The sequence below is a fragment of the Zootoca vivipara genome, chromosome 1, assembly GCF_963506605.1.
Source record: "Zootoca vivipara chromosome 1, rZooViv1.1, whole genome shotgun sequence".
Taxonomy (NCBI): Eukaryota; Metazoa; Chordata; class Lepidosauria; order Squamata; family Lacertidae; genus Zootoca; species Zootoca vivipara.
The window spans coordinates 109587864-109606202 of NC_083276.1; the positions used below are offsets into that span (position 1 = coordinate 109587864).

Consider the following 18339-nt stretch of genomic DNA (forward strand, 5'->3'; position numbering starts at 1 on the left):
TGGAAAATTAATAAAATATATTTTTTAAAAAAAAAACAAGTGTCTTATTGATGCGTGATTGTGCATGCGCACACAGCGTCGAACCCAGAAGTGACCCCCAATTGTCACTAAAACATCACTAAAAGGGTGGAACGGGGGTGGGGTGGGGTAGCATGCTTTACGCAGGCCCCACCAATGCACGTGGGGGTCCGCAACGTAACCCGGGTACATCAGAGAATTTCACACTGATCAAGAGTGGGGAGGGGATGCAACCCTGGGAAATTTGGGATAGATAATATAGGATATCTATGTAAAACATAATATACATTTTAAAGATCTGATGCAGGTACTGGCTTATACTCTGAAATAGAAGGAATCCTAGGATAAGCGACCCAAACTCATAAGTGCATTTCCAGCTGGGGTGTGGAGAAAAAGAAATATTCACTTAAGAACCCACTTCAGCACTTCAAATAGTGTGTCATTGAGGTTCAGCGGTTCAGACTGCTGCTTCACTTTGTTGTAGATTAAAAGCAGAGCCTCACTTCAGAAAATACAATTCTTTGTATGTCTCCCAAATAACTGTAATTGGGAAATCCACAAATTGCTGTAGTCTCCCTCTCTCTCTCTCTCTCTCTCTCTCTCTCTCTCTCTCTCTCTCTCTCTCTCTCTCTCTCTCTCTCTCTTTCTTCTCAAAGAGAGAGAGAGAGAAAGAGAGAGGGGGGATGGGATTTGCATGGAATGTGCAAGCATTATAGACGTATCTGAAGTGATGAAACCTGGCAAACTTCAGGCAGATGAATGCATGGTGTGTGTGTGTGTGTGTGTGTGTGTGTGTGTGTGTGTGTGTCAGGCACATTTAAAGTTGATTTTGGGGAGGAGGGTTGAGATTGTCCTCCAAAAATACACAATCTACCTTGGGCAGGGACAGAACAAACCTTGCCAGGCTCCTGCTTGATGGAGTGCATGACACTTTATTGAAATTTAAAAGTGTACACCAATACATTGTTTGTACACAGGCCTGTGCAGAGGGGGTCAGACAGGTACTCTTACCCCCCAGGTCTTGGAGGGTTAAGCCAGTCAGGGGACCCTGCCAGGGGCTTGACTGAGTTACCCTGTCATGCCAAGAATGCCCTGTGCCTGCTAGCCGACCGGGGACTTAATGTGTCAAACGGCCATGGGCAGAATGCCCACGCCTGTCCGTATGCATGGCAAGGCTTCAATAGTAAAATCTGGACTTGCATTACTATGTACCAGTGTGTAACGTCAGATCAGATTAGGTGGCGGTGCCGCAATGGTGAGTCTCATGGACAGGGCTTCCGCTGCAGGCCTCAGACAAGCTTTGCATGGACGTGCTTGGACATAGTATAGTACACACACACAGAGAGAGAGAGAGAGAAAGAGAGAGAGAGAGAGAGAGAGAGAGAGAGAGAGAGAGAGAGAGAGAGAGAGTCTACTATAACTCACAGATACAGAACTCTGCAATGATTTAATGCCAAACTTTAATAAAATGCAACCAAGGCCAGAACAGGAATGAGATTGGGGTTGGGGAGAAGATAAGTGACTTAAAAGACAGGCACAGCAACCAACAGCAAGAGTAAAAACCAACAACAACAACAACAACAACAACAACAAGGATTTGGATTTTAGGAATGAATTGGTCCGGATTGCAATAAGATCATACAAGTTCAACCACTACTGCCCGCAACTCCGCAATTCTGAAAGTTGCTGTGCCAAGGAGATTCAATAGAAGTGGAACAACTTCTGGCAAGTTATTTCCTCCCTAAAGCACTGTGATTGGAAGTGCAGGAAAGGTTGTTTCTTGATCGGAAGCTTAAGCTATCACAAAACGTATCCACCCACCCTTTGTCCATCAACACCACCACCACCACCAGCCACCGCCTTGTATTTCTTTTTAATATAATGGGGGATTTGCTTTGTGCGAATTGAAACCCAAAACAACCCTCTGTAGCAGATACAAAGCTCTGGGAGCAGGGCCACTTCTCTTCAGACCATGTGGTAGACATTGCAACTAGACTGCTGTAGCTGGTACTGGGGAGCTAGAAGGCTCCACGATGCAGCACAAGCCTATGCATGCCTACTCAGAAGTAAGTTCCATGGAGTCCAATGGAACTTGCTCCCAGGTAAGTGTATATGGGATTGCAGGAACAGGTTGTTGTGAAGCTAGACTAGCTCCCCTTGGCAACGGATATATTTTAAACAACTGGCACGCCAGAAGGCGTCATAGCTGGATGATCATCACAGTGTTTTGTTCTTCGGTAACCACAATAACACAATCTAATTGCATGCCTTACTCTTGGGTACAGCGAACAAATGAACACTGCTGGATCAAGCAAAAAGCCCATCTAGTCTAGCATCCTGTTTTCAGAGTGACCGTACAAATAAAGTTGTACATACAAATAAAAGTGGAGAGAATAAGGTGAAAGACTTAACCTTTTTTCTGTCTTCCATCTGTCTCAAGAGACAATGGTACATCAACGAGGCTAAGAGAGGGGTCTTGTTGTCTGGGCAGCCCAGAACCTCCATGGCTTAAGCAAAATAAACTAAATTGCCACTTCTGGGAATTAAGATCAGAACAGATAAACTGACATGAAATTTTTGAATCTACTATATAGGCACTGTCTGTAAGTTGTATTTAACATTAGTCCTGCTCAGAGTAGACCCATTTAAATCCCTGGACATAGCTAAATGTCCATCAAATTGAATGGGTCTGAGTAGAATTTGGATACAGCCCCAGTTATAAATGTTCAGTGAAACCATGAGAACAAGCAGTCTAAACAGTGTAATTCTTGTACCACAAGAGAAAGATTCAAGAGAAAAAATAAGGCCTATGAGGCATGCTATGAATGCAGTGTTGAAGAAGAACAGTATTTATGCTTCACAAAGAACAGCAGCATAAATAATTTCATAAAGAACTCATAACCTTCCTACTAGTAGTGCCAAGGCAAGTTATTGAACAGAACTGAAAGTTTTCAGACCATCTTCATCTCGCACAGGAGAGCCCTGATGGAGAAATTGACTAAACACATAAACGTGCTAAATAACACCCAGGACTCGGACAAATCCATTAAAATATGACATCCATCTCTGGAGAAATGTTTTCTCTTAACAAGGATGTTGATCTGCAATGGGTTCAGTTAACGGAGGAGGAGTAGAGAGCAAGAATAGTTTTATCCTAGATTCTGGACTGGTCTCTTTTTTCCTTTCCCTTTTTCTCCCACTGTGCTACACGTAGTGAATTCTCCCCCAAGGCTCCTTTTTTATTGTACTGTACATCTGAATTTTACTGTACAAATAAATTTGAATTGACTGGTGTATACGGGTTTGGTGCTAATAATGTTTTCCTTAGGGGACGGGCAGCATCAACCCCCTAGACATCTGCTGCCAGCTGCCATGGTTATAAAAGCTTGGAATCCTGTATGCCTTGCAGATGGTGGGGAAAGATGTATGCTCTCTGCTCCCCACATGTAATGGCTGGGGATTGGGAGCTGCTTCAAATGCAGTTTCTCTGGTGCAACTTTGCCGCAGCAGAAGCATGCTGTGTGTGAACTCGCTGGCTTTTCTGCACTTCCGGGTGCTGAAATAGGTGATACCTAATATAGTGTGTTGAAAGTTACTCAAGGGGATCTATTGGCACTAATGTCTCCTCGGTGGAGTAGGAATAATAATTCCACTCAAAGAATAAGCACCCTGTCTCCTGCTTTGCCGGTTAATGCATATCATCGGTGGAAGACGAAAATGATCACTACTAGGGGGGAAAATAAGGCTCTGAATCTTTGAGTTCGTTTGACGTGATCATATGCAATGTCAGCTTTTGAATGCGTACAGATTTTTAGCACCGCGTATTAATTTGGAGGGAGATTTTGGGAATGCCCTTTGGGAAATTTGCTAGTAAGGAGTATGAGAGATTATTTTAATTTGTTCGACGGTTGGTTAAATTAGTATTTGCATTTGTCTGCAACCTCGTTACAATAATTAATTTTTTTAAAAAAATATTTCCAGAAAAGTAGACAAAACAGGAATGATAAGGGAAATGACCCCCCCCCACCTCCTCCCCCTGAAAGAGTACAGGTGCCAAAGTGATGCAGAGAAAGTCACTTCACTGGTGGAATGAAGAGTTCTTTAGCAAAATGAGTTTTAAAAGAAATAAAAATGCAACATAGAATAATATAAAACAAAGACAGCAGGGATGGGGGATCTCTGGCTGCAGAGTCAAATGTGGCCTTCTAGAACTTTCTGTATGACCCTTGAGATTCTCCTGAGGGAGGCATCCCCAAACCTCAGCCCTCCAGATGTTTTGGACTACAATTCCCATCATCCCTGACCACTGGTCCTGTTAGCTAGGGATCTTGGGAGTTGTACGTCAAAACATCTGGAGGGCCGCAGTTTGGGGGTGCCTGTCCTAAGGCCACACCTGCTCTGTGACCCTTCTTTGCATTGAGCATTGATGCTCTTGAGATCTATTCTTTTTTTCTCCCTCCTTGCCTGGATGAAGGATAAAATATGTAAGCGTGTGAGTAGAAACTAACCTCCTTCACAAAAGGAAAACTTACAATAATTGACCTACCCAATTTTGCACCTGACTGTCCCCAGAATTGGCATGCGGCCCTCGAAAGGGAATGTGGCCCTTGAGCAATATACATATGCCGCTGCGAAGCAAACAAGAGCAGCGCAAGATGCTGATCTCCTCAAAAGTCATGGAATTGTAGAGTTGGAAAGGACCTCCGGGTGCATATAGACCAACACTCTGCAATACAGGAACCAGAGGATATAAAAGTGAGAGAAGGTCCTCTAGTACTTGGGAGTTCTAGCCCATAAGATCTGAAGGGTGCTAGATTGGGGAAGGGTCCTCTACTTTCACATTATGTAGGGGGAGAGTGTGAGAATGCATAAATGTCTCTTTCACCTGTGGAGTAATGGAAAAGGTATGGGCTAGGCTCTCCAGAGAGATGAACTGTGAGAGGGTCTACTTCCAGTCTAGATTAGGAGGAGGATTTACCAGTTCAGCCCTGTGGTTTACAATGTACACAAGGTTGAGGGAGATTATTGCTGTGCGTGAAACAAGCTCTGTAATGGTACTCTCACTGATTTGGAATGTCCGGAGTTAAAGATTTACTCAGAGCATCCCGAAGAAAGTCCAGACATAATCTGTAGTTACTATGGATGGATTGCATTTGAGGCTGTCCTATCACTCCGTATCATTGCTTTTACAAGGCAACCAATTACACCCATGAGCTGATAAAAGCTCCTCTCACATTTAAAGCTCTTTCAAAGGTTGGAATGCTTTCTGAATTTCAATAATCCCCCCTCCCTTTTCAGTTCTTCCAGACTGAGCTAAGGGCATGGGGACAACTTATTCAGGGAAAGGACGCACTATAAAGTGGTAACTAATAAGTAGAACGAAAACAAATTCCTAAATTCTTTTCTCTTCTTGCTTTTAAAAATCCTGGCTCCTATGCTTCCTCCCTCCCTTTCAGTCTTTTAAATGATGTCATTTCCTGCAACAATTCTCTGTTTTGGGCCATCAACTCTCTCAGACAGTACAGATTAGTTCAGTGCTAAGCAGTGCATGGGGAGGATTGAGCAGATTAGAGAACATGAAAATTAAAAAGGAGGGGGGAGGAATGCTTACAATGACCAGAGGGGTGGGGGGAATGAAGTGCAGGTTCCCAAAAGCTGAGAACATTAATAAAAAGCTGTTCCTTTCTTCCTTCTTTCCCTCCCACTAGGAGCACTCATCACCAGTCTAAGAGTGGAAACACATGCTCAGAAGTTTCACACTGGGCCACACCATGAGGCTGAACCTGTTCTTCCCACAGCTTAAATCCCGGAAGACTAGGGTGGGAATCAGAAGCATCCATGACCTTATTGAGGTGAGTCCCTGCTTGCTATATGTACAGTACTTGTACAAACTTCCTTTTATTTCCCTTCCACTGCCCTCTAAAACATAGGGTCAGACTTTAGCTCCCACCGACCCTCCAAGTGCCCCTATTTTCCAGGGAGGACCCTGATTTAGAGAAGCTGTCCCAGTTTCTGATTTGATCCCGGAATGTCTCGCTTTCCCCTAGGATGTCCCTATTTTCATCGGAGTTATCTTGGAGGGTATGCTAGGATGTCCTATTGAAGAAATGTTGGAGGGTTTGGAGTTATCCAACCCCTCAAGCCACCTGAAGGCAATCCTGTATAGAGAAGGTTTTTTTTTTAAAAAAAAAAGTTTAATGTTGTACAGTATTATGTTTTTATATACCGTATGTTTGAAGCTACCCCAGAGTGGCTGGGGCAACCCAGTAAGATGTGTGGGTTATAAATAGTAAAATTATCTTTATGGAATGGGGTGCCCCTGTTTTCATCGGAGAAATGTTGGAGGGTATGCACCCGTCATTCCATCATGGCAGAGGCTGATGGGCTCCGACAGTATCAGGAGAGGGTCCTCCGGCGCTGCCCTGGAATGATCCTCCTATCACCCACCCACCCACCCAGTAGTTCCTTTTGCTACCCAGGATCCCTCCATGGGCTTCCTGGGAATGAAATCTTTTCACATCCCAAACCTCAAGTCTGAAGCAGTCTAAGATTATTTGGGAGGATTTGATTCTCTAGTTTTGTCACAGCTGCCCAAATGCCACCCAGCTGGCTGTACCACTGTTGTCCTTTCCTAACACAAGGCAGCCGGTGGTTGCTTTAGCAGCAGCAAAGTGAAGGACATCAAGTATTTGCTCATTATTAAGGTTCTAAGTGTTTTCAAAAGGCCAGACTATGACTTTCAAAGGTAACAGCAAAAGACATTGGGGAGGTAGGGTGGGTGAGGGGAAGAATCAAATAAAAATTCATGCCACCAACCTTGAAGGTGCATTTGTCTCACCCTGGGATGGTCAGTTCTGTAGAGAGAGGAGAGCCTCCCCCCCCCACCCAAAGATCTCTAGTATGGGTTTGAACCATTGTCCCTTCATGTACCTTAAATTTTCCTAAACAATCTGTTTATTCGCACTTCTTTTTACATTCTATTTGCATTGTCAGTTTCATTTGCTCAAGGAGGGAGGGTTTCTTGCTGTTGCTTTATTATCTCTTTGAGTGTCAAAGTGAAACTTCTCTGAAGCCCTGGTGGGATTCTTGACTTACAGCTCCTTTGCCAGGATGCGTTGATGTGACCACCTTTCGCGGTTGAGGCTCAGGTCTCTCTGTTCTTCATTGTTCTATCTCACTATCAGACACCTGGATCTCACCCCTTTCACCCCTTTCGCACACCCCTGAACTCCCAAATCTCATTGCTCCCCCCCTTTTTTATGGGCTTCAGTTGTCTGAAGCTCATCTCTCATGCAAGCAAACTTTCGTTTTGTCAGCCAGCCAATCTGTGGTTTTATTGTTTTCCTTCCCTGGTAGTCAGTCTCTTTTGAGTGCCAGTTTTATTGAGGCAAGAAATCTTGGTGAGTCGTGATTGTCCTATCATCCTAAAGTCTGAGCTGCCGACAGTGAGCAGACACAAGCTTTTCTAGCTGCCCAGTATTTTAGGGTAGTGGTGGTGGTTAGGGATGCAGATTGCAAAATCTCTAAAATCCCACCAGTCATTTCAGATTGTGGTCTAAGCAGAGGAATAACATGTTTCAACACCCCCTCATATGCCTATAAGAGGGGGGGGAACACATCTGGGAGGAGGGTCCTACTTTCCAGATTTCTATATGCAGCGAGGTTCTTAAAAAAGAAAGAAAGAAAGAAAGAAAGAAAGAAAGAAACCAACCTTTGGAGAAAGACTTGCAATCTGGCATGGTTATGACTCAGCAAGAGTCACACCCTATCCTTCTCTGCATGTGTTTCAGCTCTGTCCTCAGTCCCAAATGGTGCTGAATAGAACATGAGACCTGAAGATTCAAATGACTGCTGAATAATATTATCCAGAATTGGTTTAGCTGCCACTCACGTTCCCCATTAAAAAGCTTAGACATAGCTAGCAGAATGCAGCTCAGAATCATTGTTGCCCATTGAATGTCCTTAATTGCAGAGCAGTTTGCATATCCAATCGCCACATGTAATCAGAGATATGATGATAAAAAGTCTCAGACATGGCGACCTTTGGGGGATGCTCTCTACAAAATGGAATAGGTGGGGGAGGTGTGTTAGATGTTTGTAGCATCAAGAGTAATTTGCCTTCTCTTGTTCTAACCTTACCCAGGGAAACATCAGTTTCTAATTCCTGCATGGAACAGTACCCAAATCACCTAACTCTTCCCCCCCCCAAATTCTGCAGATAGAATGAGGAATGGATGGATAAAGGTAAAGGTAAAGGGACCCCTGACCATTAGGTCCAGTCGTGACCGACTCTGGGGTTGCGCGCTCATCTCGCATTATTGGCCGAGGGAGCCGGCGTATAGCTTCCAGGTCATGTATATGCATTACCGAAAAGAAAGAAAAACCAAAGAAGCATTGTATTGTAAAATATGGAAATGGAGATGGGAGGAGATCTAATGTCCTACACATATCATCCATATTATATCAACCATCGTATTTTATACATAGATACTCACATTGTGATTCACTGCCATCTTTTTTTACACTACTGATTCAGATATATACACTCATGGCAAAAGTAGTAGATGGAATTCATATGTCAACTATAAACCAAAGTAGCAAAAAGCATTTCATACTATTCAACACAACATCAGTAAATCATTATTTTATATGAACACACACATTATCACTGACAAATTATTAAAATGCATATCCGGGAACTTTACACCTTAAAAACCAAGCCCTTGCCATAGCTATCTGAATGTTTTAGGCCGTTATTTATTTTATAATATCCTGATTTTCTTGAGAGGCTTTCAAACTTGCTGGCTTCCCCCCTTGCCCATTCATTGGATTCTAATTTCCCTTTTAGGAGACTGCAAATGATAGAGCAGGAATTGCTACTTGCAGATAATTAACAAGAGCTGGGCAAGTAATTTGCAGTGAATAATTCGGTACTTCTAATCACTTTGCTTGCAATTTATCTATGAATATCTTACTAACAGTCCAAAAATTTATTTGTTATTCAAAGAAATCATTCGGCATTCAATTAGGAGTGGCAGAGACAATTGTGCTCGTGGCTTCCATTCTGCAAGATGACAAAAATCTACTCTGATGCCCTTAGTGGCTTTCTTAACATATGCTACATATTTAACACTATAGAATAACGCTTAGAAAGTGATCAAGCCATGTAAGGATCAGGCGACGGCTTGCTTAAGGCCACTTGCTGAATTCATGGCTGAGGTGTGGCATAAACTGGGGGATGCTTGGCTTATAACTCATACAGTGAACGACCATTCTGCTGTATTCATAAAGAAAGGCTATCAGACCGCAAGAGAGAAAACGGTTTCGCTGTAGAAATTTCCATTGTCAAAGAGACTCGCTTACTCTTAGCCTATTTTAACTGAACAGTAGCTTGTCTCTTCAGCAACAGAAACTGCCACATCAAAAGGAGCTCTGCTTTGGAGTTCTGCATTGGATCTTGGCCTTAAAATACATTGAATGGAATTCAGTGTTGCACTATGATGAACTTTCTGCCTGCTCAAGCATTGCAGCTTGCCAGATGGAATGATCCCCCCTCTCCTGCCAACATGAACTGTTCTAGGGATTCCCCCAACCCACCCAAAGCCAATTTCAGGGGGTGCAGGAAGAGGAGGAGGAGAGGTTGTAAACCCTATCACACAGGCAAAAGTCCTCACTCAGGGCTTCAACTAATGAGGCTTATTCACCGAATCCCACCTTTTGCTTATGAAAAACCACACACTAGTCAATTTATCTGGAAAGGTAAGCTTCCATGCAAACATAATATCCAGAAATGTTGCAGATGTGCATGACTTATTTTCTAAAAACACCCGTTCTGATCTGGGTAGCTCCAATATGTACACACACGAGTTTACCTTATCGCAAGTAGCTTTGCACTCTTGGTTGGGCTTGCAAAGCCTTTTGAGAGTTTAGAAGTGACAGCAATGTTAAAAATGTTAAGTAAGAGCAGGCCTTCATGTGCCTGGGTTAGAGCTTCAGGTAGGTAGCCGTGTTGGGCTGACGAAGTCAAAATAAATTTAAAAATTGTCCAGTAGCACCTTAGAGATCAACTCAAGTTTGTTCTGGGTATAAGTGCATGCACACGAAAGCTTATACCCAGAACAAACTTAGTTGGTCTCGAAGGTGCTACTGGACAATTTTTTTATTTATTTAAACTGGGTTAGAGCTCTTACAGTACCGCAGATTCCTCTTAAATTGGTAAAGTTTGCTTTATGTGAAATTTGATTACAGTTCTCGCATAGGATCCCTGTACACCTGCATGTACATCACTGACAGCACTGTCCCCAGGGTATTTCATAGAATCATAGAGTTGGAAGAGACCACAAGGGCCATCCAGTCCAACCCCCTGCCAAGCAGGAAACACCATCAAAGCATTCTTGACATATGCCTGTCAAGCCTCTGCTTAAAGACCTCCAAAGAAGGAGACTCCACCACACTCCTCAGTGTGTACCCAGCGGAGTTTGCTCCAAGGTTAGCAAGCTTCTTTATTGTATAGAATCAACAAGAAGGAAATACTATGCAAGTTTAGGAGATGGACAGCGCTGTATTCAAGGCACCCCGCAATTCTTAATATAAGTGTAATGTAGCCCTTACAAATTTGTAGGAATAATTTTGCATTTAGGGATTATTAAATAATAGTTTTAAACATGATTAATTATAATATGATGCAGATTTCAGTGATCCAAAGAAAATATATAACGTTGCTTCACATTTGTCTACAGTTGTGAAAAATATATTGGTAGTGGGGAGAGATGTTGAAAGAGATATACAGTAGATAGGATGGCAGCGTAATAAAGGCAAGGTCATAAAATGAGAGTCTCACTTCCTAGATGAGAGTTTTAGTACCATTAGGAACACTTCTGGGCTTTGACCTTTCTTTGATGTTTATAAATTGTACTAACTCAGATGTGAAATTCATTATGGGCTCTAGCAAGAGAGAAATTAATTTTTTAAAAAACCTTTTAATTTAGTAAAAGTCCCATTGGCGCTATAAATGTAAAACAAAATCCGAGTAAAAACTCCCAACTATAACTGGAATTTCGCTGCACAGCAAACACACAAATATGAGCCCTTGTCGTTGCTTGTTTTATGAAGTCTTCCATAAGTTTCAAAAAGTACATGGATTTATCATTAAAACCTGAATAAGATTTTGAAACCAGATTACAGGTTTCCTGCTCAGGAAAAGCAAAACTGAAACCCCTCGAAAGGGAATGAAGTTGGAGAAGGCAAAGTGGAATTCATTGTAACATGCTTACGTTGGATACATGGAATATGTTTGTGTCCATGTGGCTGTCACTAGCACTGGAACTCCTGAATGAAGTCTGGCGCTAGTGGAGTAGGTTTGCATGCAGAAGATAAACTTGGAACAAAGTTCCAACGGCTGCATTCGATGTGAGGATTATTGTGCTAGTTTTCCTCATTACAATGTCAGCACGTCTGTCCAAGGCTTATTTTACACTGCATTGCTTCTTGCGTTATGAAACTGCAACTTTTTGGTCACTTACACTGACATGCCATACTAAATTTTCATCCATGCCAGTAAGGTGGGGTATGACAGAACAGCAGTGTCATCCCTCGACATGTCGCCACTCGTCAGGTGCCTAGTATGCCAGTCTAGCTATGTTATTTTATTACACAGGACTGCCTCAAATTCTGGAGACCTGCTTCCCACCAATGCAGAAAATACTGAACTTTGAGAATTTGAGGCGGTCTCCTGCCATGAAGATCCGTGGGGTTGAATCTGGATGCTTAACATGGTCTCTCACTGATCTGTGACCCTTCTCCAATCTGATTGTTGTTGTTGTTATTATTTAGTTGTTTAGTTGTGTCCGACTCTTCGTGACCCCATGGACCAGAGTACGCCAGGCACTCCTGTCTTCCACTGCCTTCCGCAGTTTGGTCAGACTCATGTCTGATACCTGAGGCAAAAAATTCTACAAGCCTGTTTTCCCCTCCCTGGCATCAAAAACAATTTACTTACTTACTTATTATTTATATGCCGTCCATCTGACCGGGTATCCCCAGCTACTGTGGGCGGCTTCCAACAAACAACATTGCGTATACGATACACATATGATAAAATAACTGGTGATTTGATGTCCTGTCATAAAACCAGAACCAGCTGCCTGAGGCAACCACCTCACTCTAACTAGTTCCGAGAGGAACATAGGAAGATTCTTTAGCTCAGTTCAGAGTCAGACTACCTGCCCATCCAGTCCAATACTGTCCATTCTGGCTTCCTACCCACTCCAGTGGTTTGGAATCAAGCCCAGGCATGTTGCTGGAGGCTGGAGTTGGAAGAGCAGAGTCAAGGGAGGTGTCATCTCGAGGACTATAGTAAGGCTGGGCAAGATATAGATATATCGTCCCAAACCAATTTGAAGTCCATGTTATTACTGTATATCGTTTTCCATAATTTTTGACCTGGGAATGTATCATGATGTGTGTCAGTGTGCTTCGCAAAAAAATCCACAATTTGGGAATAACCACGAAGCCAACCAATGCTTCTCTGGACTTCTGCAGCCTCTGTTAACTCTTCTGGCTCAGCTCTCGCCCGCCTCCTTCACGAAGCAGCAAATTACACTGGCAAAAATCATGCCAGCCAGTGCCTCTACATAGCTCCATCCTTATTTCAGACATCGTGATATATCAGTATATCACTATGTTTAGCTGGTGATATCTGGTTTTCAACATCATGCTATATCACCCATTTGTAGGAGGGAGGTGCTTTCGCGAATCCTATGTTATGATGAGCTATGGGCTCTTAGGTCTACCAAGAGTGGCTCTAAGCTCCGACCTCTGGTGGTGAGACCGCTATGAGAGTTGTGGAAAATATCACATGCTGCCTGCTAGTGTTTTATTACAGAAGCAACCTTGGGAGAGTATTTACTCTAAATAGAGGCACATGTGTGCATTAAAGAAATAAATCTGTCATACGCTGAAAGCCCAAAAGAATTAAGCACACACATCCCAGCTCTCTCTGTTGCCCGATCACCTGAGGGCAATTTTTACTCAGCCCAAATAGTAATTGGCTATTTAGATGACATGACTCAACCTGCAGTTGCCCTTTAAGAATGAGAACTTGCTGAGGAAGGTTAAGGAATTAGCTCTGCCTTTGCTGAACCAACTGGGAGTTTTGTTTCTTTTAGGGGAGTGAAGCCATAGTGCTTTGTTTTCTATTGATATTTTGTTACAAATCTCAGCAGGGACAATGTGTGTATCTCCCTGAGTTAATAAACTAACGTGAGTAATTTATATTGCTAACAATGCCGATACTTAGAGCTTCTTAGCATTATTACTTTTTCTAACCACTTCTACTGAACGCTATCGAAAACCTGCCATGATAACATATTTGTGATTTGAAAACAAGTTCAAGGGAAAGACTTCTTTTTAAAAACAAAGGTGGGAAAAACCTTTCTTTGACAACTGTCACAGTGAGCGCTGAAAATTAATTTAATTTTCTTATCTGTGTTCCATTCATTTTAATAACAGAATAGCAAGAGTCCTATAATTGGAAGGTGCTTATTCAGACCTGAGCCCCTTTCTGTTTAATGCAGTTTTCTCTCTGGTTGGTGTGTGTAGAATGGATTGCAGCCTAGAAGTTCAATAACCTCATGTTATACCTCTAGTGTAAAAGAGTAATAGAGTCAGTGTGGTGGAGTAGACTTGAGAGATCTGGGTTCAAAGCCGAAATATCTCAACCTGAGGATAAAATGAAGGAGGAGAGAAAAACATGCCTGCCACCTTCAGCTCTTTGAAGGAAAGGTGGGCTAAAAATGCAATGAGTCACTCATAAATAAGTAATATTTTGTTTGGCATCTAGCAAGTTTGAAAGAGAGAGATTTCTTAAAGCTCCTCAGTATTTGGCAAGTAATCTCTGTATTCATGGATTTCTCATTGCTAGATCTCTCGCATCTCTCGAGTATTGCTGGGGTGGGAGAAGGGGAATATCTAAACACTGAAGAATTCCTAATCAGTTTGCTTTAGAACCCCTTCTTCACAAGTAAGCATCAGGAGAAGCCGAGCTATTTTGAAATCATTATTTTGAAGAGAGAGAAGGTATATGGCTGCGATCCAGCCATACTTAAATCCCTTTGATTTTAGTGGGAGAGTTGGCCATAGGCCTCCCTCTCTCCCACTGAAATTCATAAAACTTTAAAGTTATTATTTTTGGCTGGATAGTGCCATACATTTTTAAATGAATGCTGAAGTTGTCTGGATTGCAAGGGAATGGAAGCCACTCCGTGCTCAGAAGCTAGATAAAGCAATGTACATCACTGTTGGATATAATAAAGCTGGAGAGTTTAGTTTTGGGTAACACGTTTATATATTATTTTTGTTTGTCGCGATAATAGAAATGCCTATGCCAGTGGCCCCATTTCTGCCTATACTAGCTGTCTTTTTCAAATATTTTTCACCCCATCTCACTCTCCCTATCACATTTAGAGATGGTGCTGCTATAATATATCACAGCCTTATGTATTTTCCATACGTTAACTTGGCTTGCGTAGACTAATGGACCACACAGCGCTTTGCGTTATTCAGGTGTGAATGATTTTGGGGAGAAAATATATTGGGTTGGAATTTATTATTATACCCCAAAAGCAATATTTTGTTTGCTAAAATTGAACATCTTCATATCTTTCAAGGTAAGTGAGGTCTGGCCCTGAGTGAAATGAGGCACTAAACATGATCTAGTATAAATCAAGAGACTGGAAAAGAACAAATAAGAGTGAACCAAGGCTGAGGAAATGTGCTTGAACACATAGCTGGGTTATGATAATAAAAAAAAATTGTATTCTTCTAACCATAAAAGAAATGTATGGGAAGTAAATCCCTTTAAATTGCGATCTTGATGGGTTTATTCCATGTTGGGGTGGATATCGTAAAAGTGTTACAAACATTTAGGGGTTAAATAACAGATACCCCAGATTATAAATATTACAGGGCTTTTTATTTTATTTTTTAAATACTTCCCAGTTTACTTTGTGTATTACTGTTCCATTAAATCTGACTCCCGCTCTTCAAATATTGAAATCTGCCATGCTTCTGTTGAATTTGCACAAGCCCATTGTGGACTTGGAGTATTCATTGCTGTCACACTTAATCTACGTGTACTGTACTGTATGCATTAGTATCCACTGTCTTTGTCCAAACGTCTCTCCCCAAGGTGTGCTCTGATACTAAAAGTCAGCTTTCCTGGAACAAAAGGAAGCTGGTGTTGTGTGGAGAAAGAAGTCCCACACTCATTACTGTACCTAGCTCTAGCTCAAGTTCAATTTTTATGACAGCAAAAGCCAGCAATACAGAATATCATAATTCCAAACGAAAGAAAATAAGCAATAACATCACCAGAAATAGAACAATTACACAAAAGGAATTTGCAATGTGCCATTCAATAGAAGGGATTTACGTTTCTTAATAGCTAAAGTGCAGAATTTGGCCACGTCATATGACACTGGGCTTGAGGAATCTTCCAGAATGAATTTTCGTAAGATTTCGGGGGGGGGGATTCCAAATAATATTGTAAGGGTGTAAATTTTGATAGAAGGGGTAAAATAAGTCGAGCTCGTTCTTCACTATAAAATTCACAAAATAAAAGAATGTGAGTGACAGATTCTACCTTGTTAGACATGCAAGGGCAAAGGCGCTCATGAATTGGTACCCGCATAAATTTGCCATACAGCACCGCTGAGGGCATTGCCTCAAAGCGGGCTCTAGAGAAGGCCCATCTATAAGCTTCGTTAGTGATGTTAGATAAGTAAGGGGCAGCTGTAAAATTAGGCCACGATTTTAGACATCTACAATTCTCCGGGAGTAAGGCATCTTCTTGTTGTAATTCGACATCATAAAGTCTCTGAGTAATAATTATTTTTGCCTTGTTCAGAGTTCCATTAAAAAGATTTAGGCCAATTTGTTTGATCTCGTTAGTTATTTGCATAAGCCAGGGTGGATAGGGAACTGCGGCCAGGAAATGAGGTAACATTCCCTTTGGATTGTAATGGATTTTCAACCAGAGGGTATTTTCTTGCTCCCAGACTTTTAATTCCACTCTGGGAAGTCCTGCCCCTAGCCCGAGCCCGAGCCCGAGCCCGAGCCCGAGCCCGAGCCCGAGCCCGAGCCCGAGCCCGAGCCCTAGCCCTAGCCCTAGCCCTAGCCCTAGCCCTAGCGTATATCTATTCACCTTTCCTTTGGTGGCGACTCATGTAGGGCATAAAATGGCTATTGATGCATTTTATGTTGCCAAAAGTGTAACATGGAAGTGTTTGGTTTCCCACCTGTCACCCCCATGTTCGGTCACTCGGCCTGGAATAATCCTGTTGTTGCTGTCCTTCTCTTCTGCTATATGAGTGCTGCATTTTGGACATGCCACGTGTTTGCAGCAACAGAAGTTCATTTATGCTGCCTGAGCTGAATGTGTGAACCACAGCCACATATTGAAATTCTTGCATAGGCAAAGTCAGCAAGAGCCTTCCTAATCTTCCTACCTGGGAAAATAACCCAAACACCTCACTGGCATAAGATGTTCTCAAGGATTTATCACCAGCACAAATGTATCGGAGGTATTTCTCGTGGAACGGAGCCTCCTTAATTAGAACAACTTGCATGTGTGGCAATAATAAATTGGAAACAATTTGGATTTTGTTCATAAATCATGTGTAAATATTATCTTTTTTTTATTTCAAGGTGTTAATTAGGCAAATGGAATCCTTATGTCACGCTTGCAAATTTTCATAAAAAGATAGCTCTGGTTATTACCTTATTTCTGCAAATAGTTCTGACAGGAGGTGATAAAGAGGCTGGATTTTCTAATTAATTTCAAAACTCATTTAAGATAGTCCAGAATATGCTTTAATTAAAAAAAACAGTTCTGACAGAGGTTGGTTACTGATGAATAATGCAAGAAATGTGACCAAAAAGTCATTTTCAGTAGGCATTTTTTATTTAAGCTTGCCCTTGATAGGCAGTATCATTGCAACAGTTTCCCCAAACCAGAGTGTTGCAATAGTGCAGCATTATATTTGTTCAAAATAATAAGTTTTCAAAATCAGTATGTAGTATCCAACCAGAGTAAACAAGAGGGTCTGCATTCAGCCAGACTTGTGAAGAAATTGCAGGTCCGGCTCTTCCATTAGACACACTGAGGAAGTTGCCTCAGGCATCAGATGGAGCAGTGGCCTCCAGACCTTCTTCCTGTTCCCGCCTCAAGCTCTTCCCCTCTGAGAACACAGTTGTGTGCACCATGCAGCCTACCCTGTGCCCCCTAAGTCTGTATTAGAATTGTTTTTAGGTGTTTTATCATTTGTGTGTTTGCCAGCTTGGGCTCTTTGGGGAGAAAAGCTGGGATATAAATAATAGTGATGGTGGTGTTAGCCTGCACTCCTCAGGTGTGGTGATGGATGCTGTTCTCATTCCAGCGTTGAATTCAGCTTCAGCTTCTACTCTAATCTGCTTCTGTATATGGATTGCATGCCATCCTGACTTGCCCCTCAGGCAGCAAAGTGTCTTAGGTCAGCCCCGAGTAACGGAAACATCAATGGCAGTCCACTTATTGTCAGGGAACAGAACCAAACTCTTGTTCCTTTCAAGTAGAGAGGCTATTAGCAAATAACAGGTCTGTTGTACCATTGAATGGTTGTGTAGAAAAAATGGGTGGTTCTCCCCCCCCCCCCAAGCAAGTGTCACTTTTCTTCCTCTGGCATAACAGGCATCACCTGTTACCATCCCCTTTTCTGTTTGTTGAGCAATAATTCTGATTTGTTTATGGGGAGGTTATACAACAGGCATCCCCAAACTTTGGCCCTCCACATGTGTTGGACTACAATTCCCATCTTCCCCGACCACTGGTCCTGTTAGCTAGGGATCATGGGAGTTGTAGGCCAAAACATCTGGAGGGCCACAGTTTGGGGATGCCTGTTATACAATGTCATGTACAGCAATTATTACCCCAGACTTTCCAGTGAATTTCCCTGCCACTTTCCTTTCAGCAAAAAGTCTGGTGTTTTTTATTTTTTTTTAAAAAAAGCATATTTGTTGCACAAGAGTGCCAAGTTCACTTTAAGTATGCAAGTTCAATTTGCTAGCATGCAATTGACCCTGCACGCAAAATACCAAGTCTGTAAGCAGCCTTTGTGGCATCTAATACTCATTATCAATGTCTCCGTTGCTATTTAAAGAGGCATGTTGACTGACATGAAGACTAAATATCAACTTTACAATCCTATCTCCTTTCTCCCTGGTGAAACATCCTTTTATATTCACAATCCTGGCCCTTTCAAGACTCACCCAAGGACAGATTTTTGG

The 18339-nt window shown here is 42.2% G+C and overlaps 1 protein-coding gene across 1 annotated transcript in view; it reads left to right on the forward strand.

The window, feature by feature from the left end:
* B3GALT1 (beta-1,3-galactosyltransferase 1) overlaps positions 1-18339 on the forward strand; it is a 332633-nt gene that overhangs the window by 79449 nt on the left and 234845 nt on the right. The window contains exon 2 of the mRNA XM_035133074.2: positions 5727-5870. The gene's annotated coding sequence lies outside the window, so the exon portion shown is untranslated. The remainder of the gene's footprint in view (positions 1-5726; positions 5871-18339) is intronic.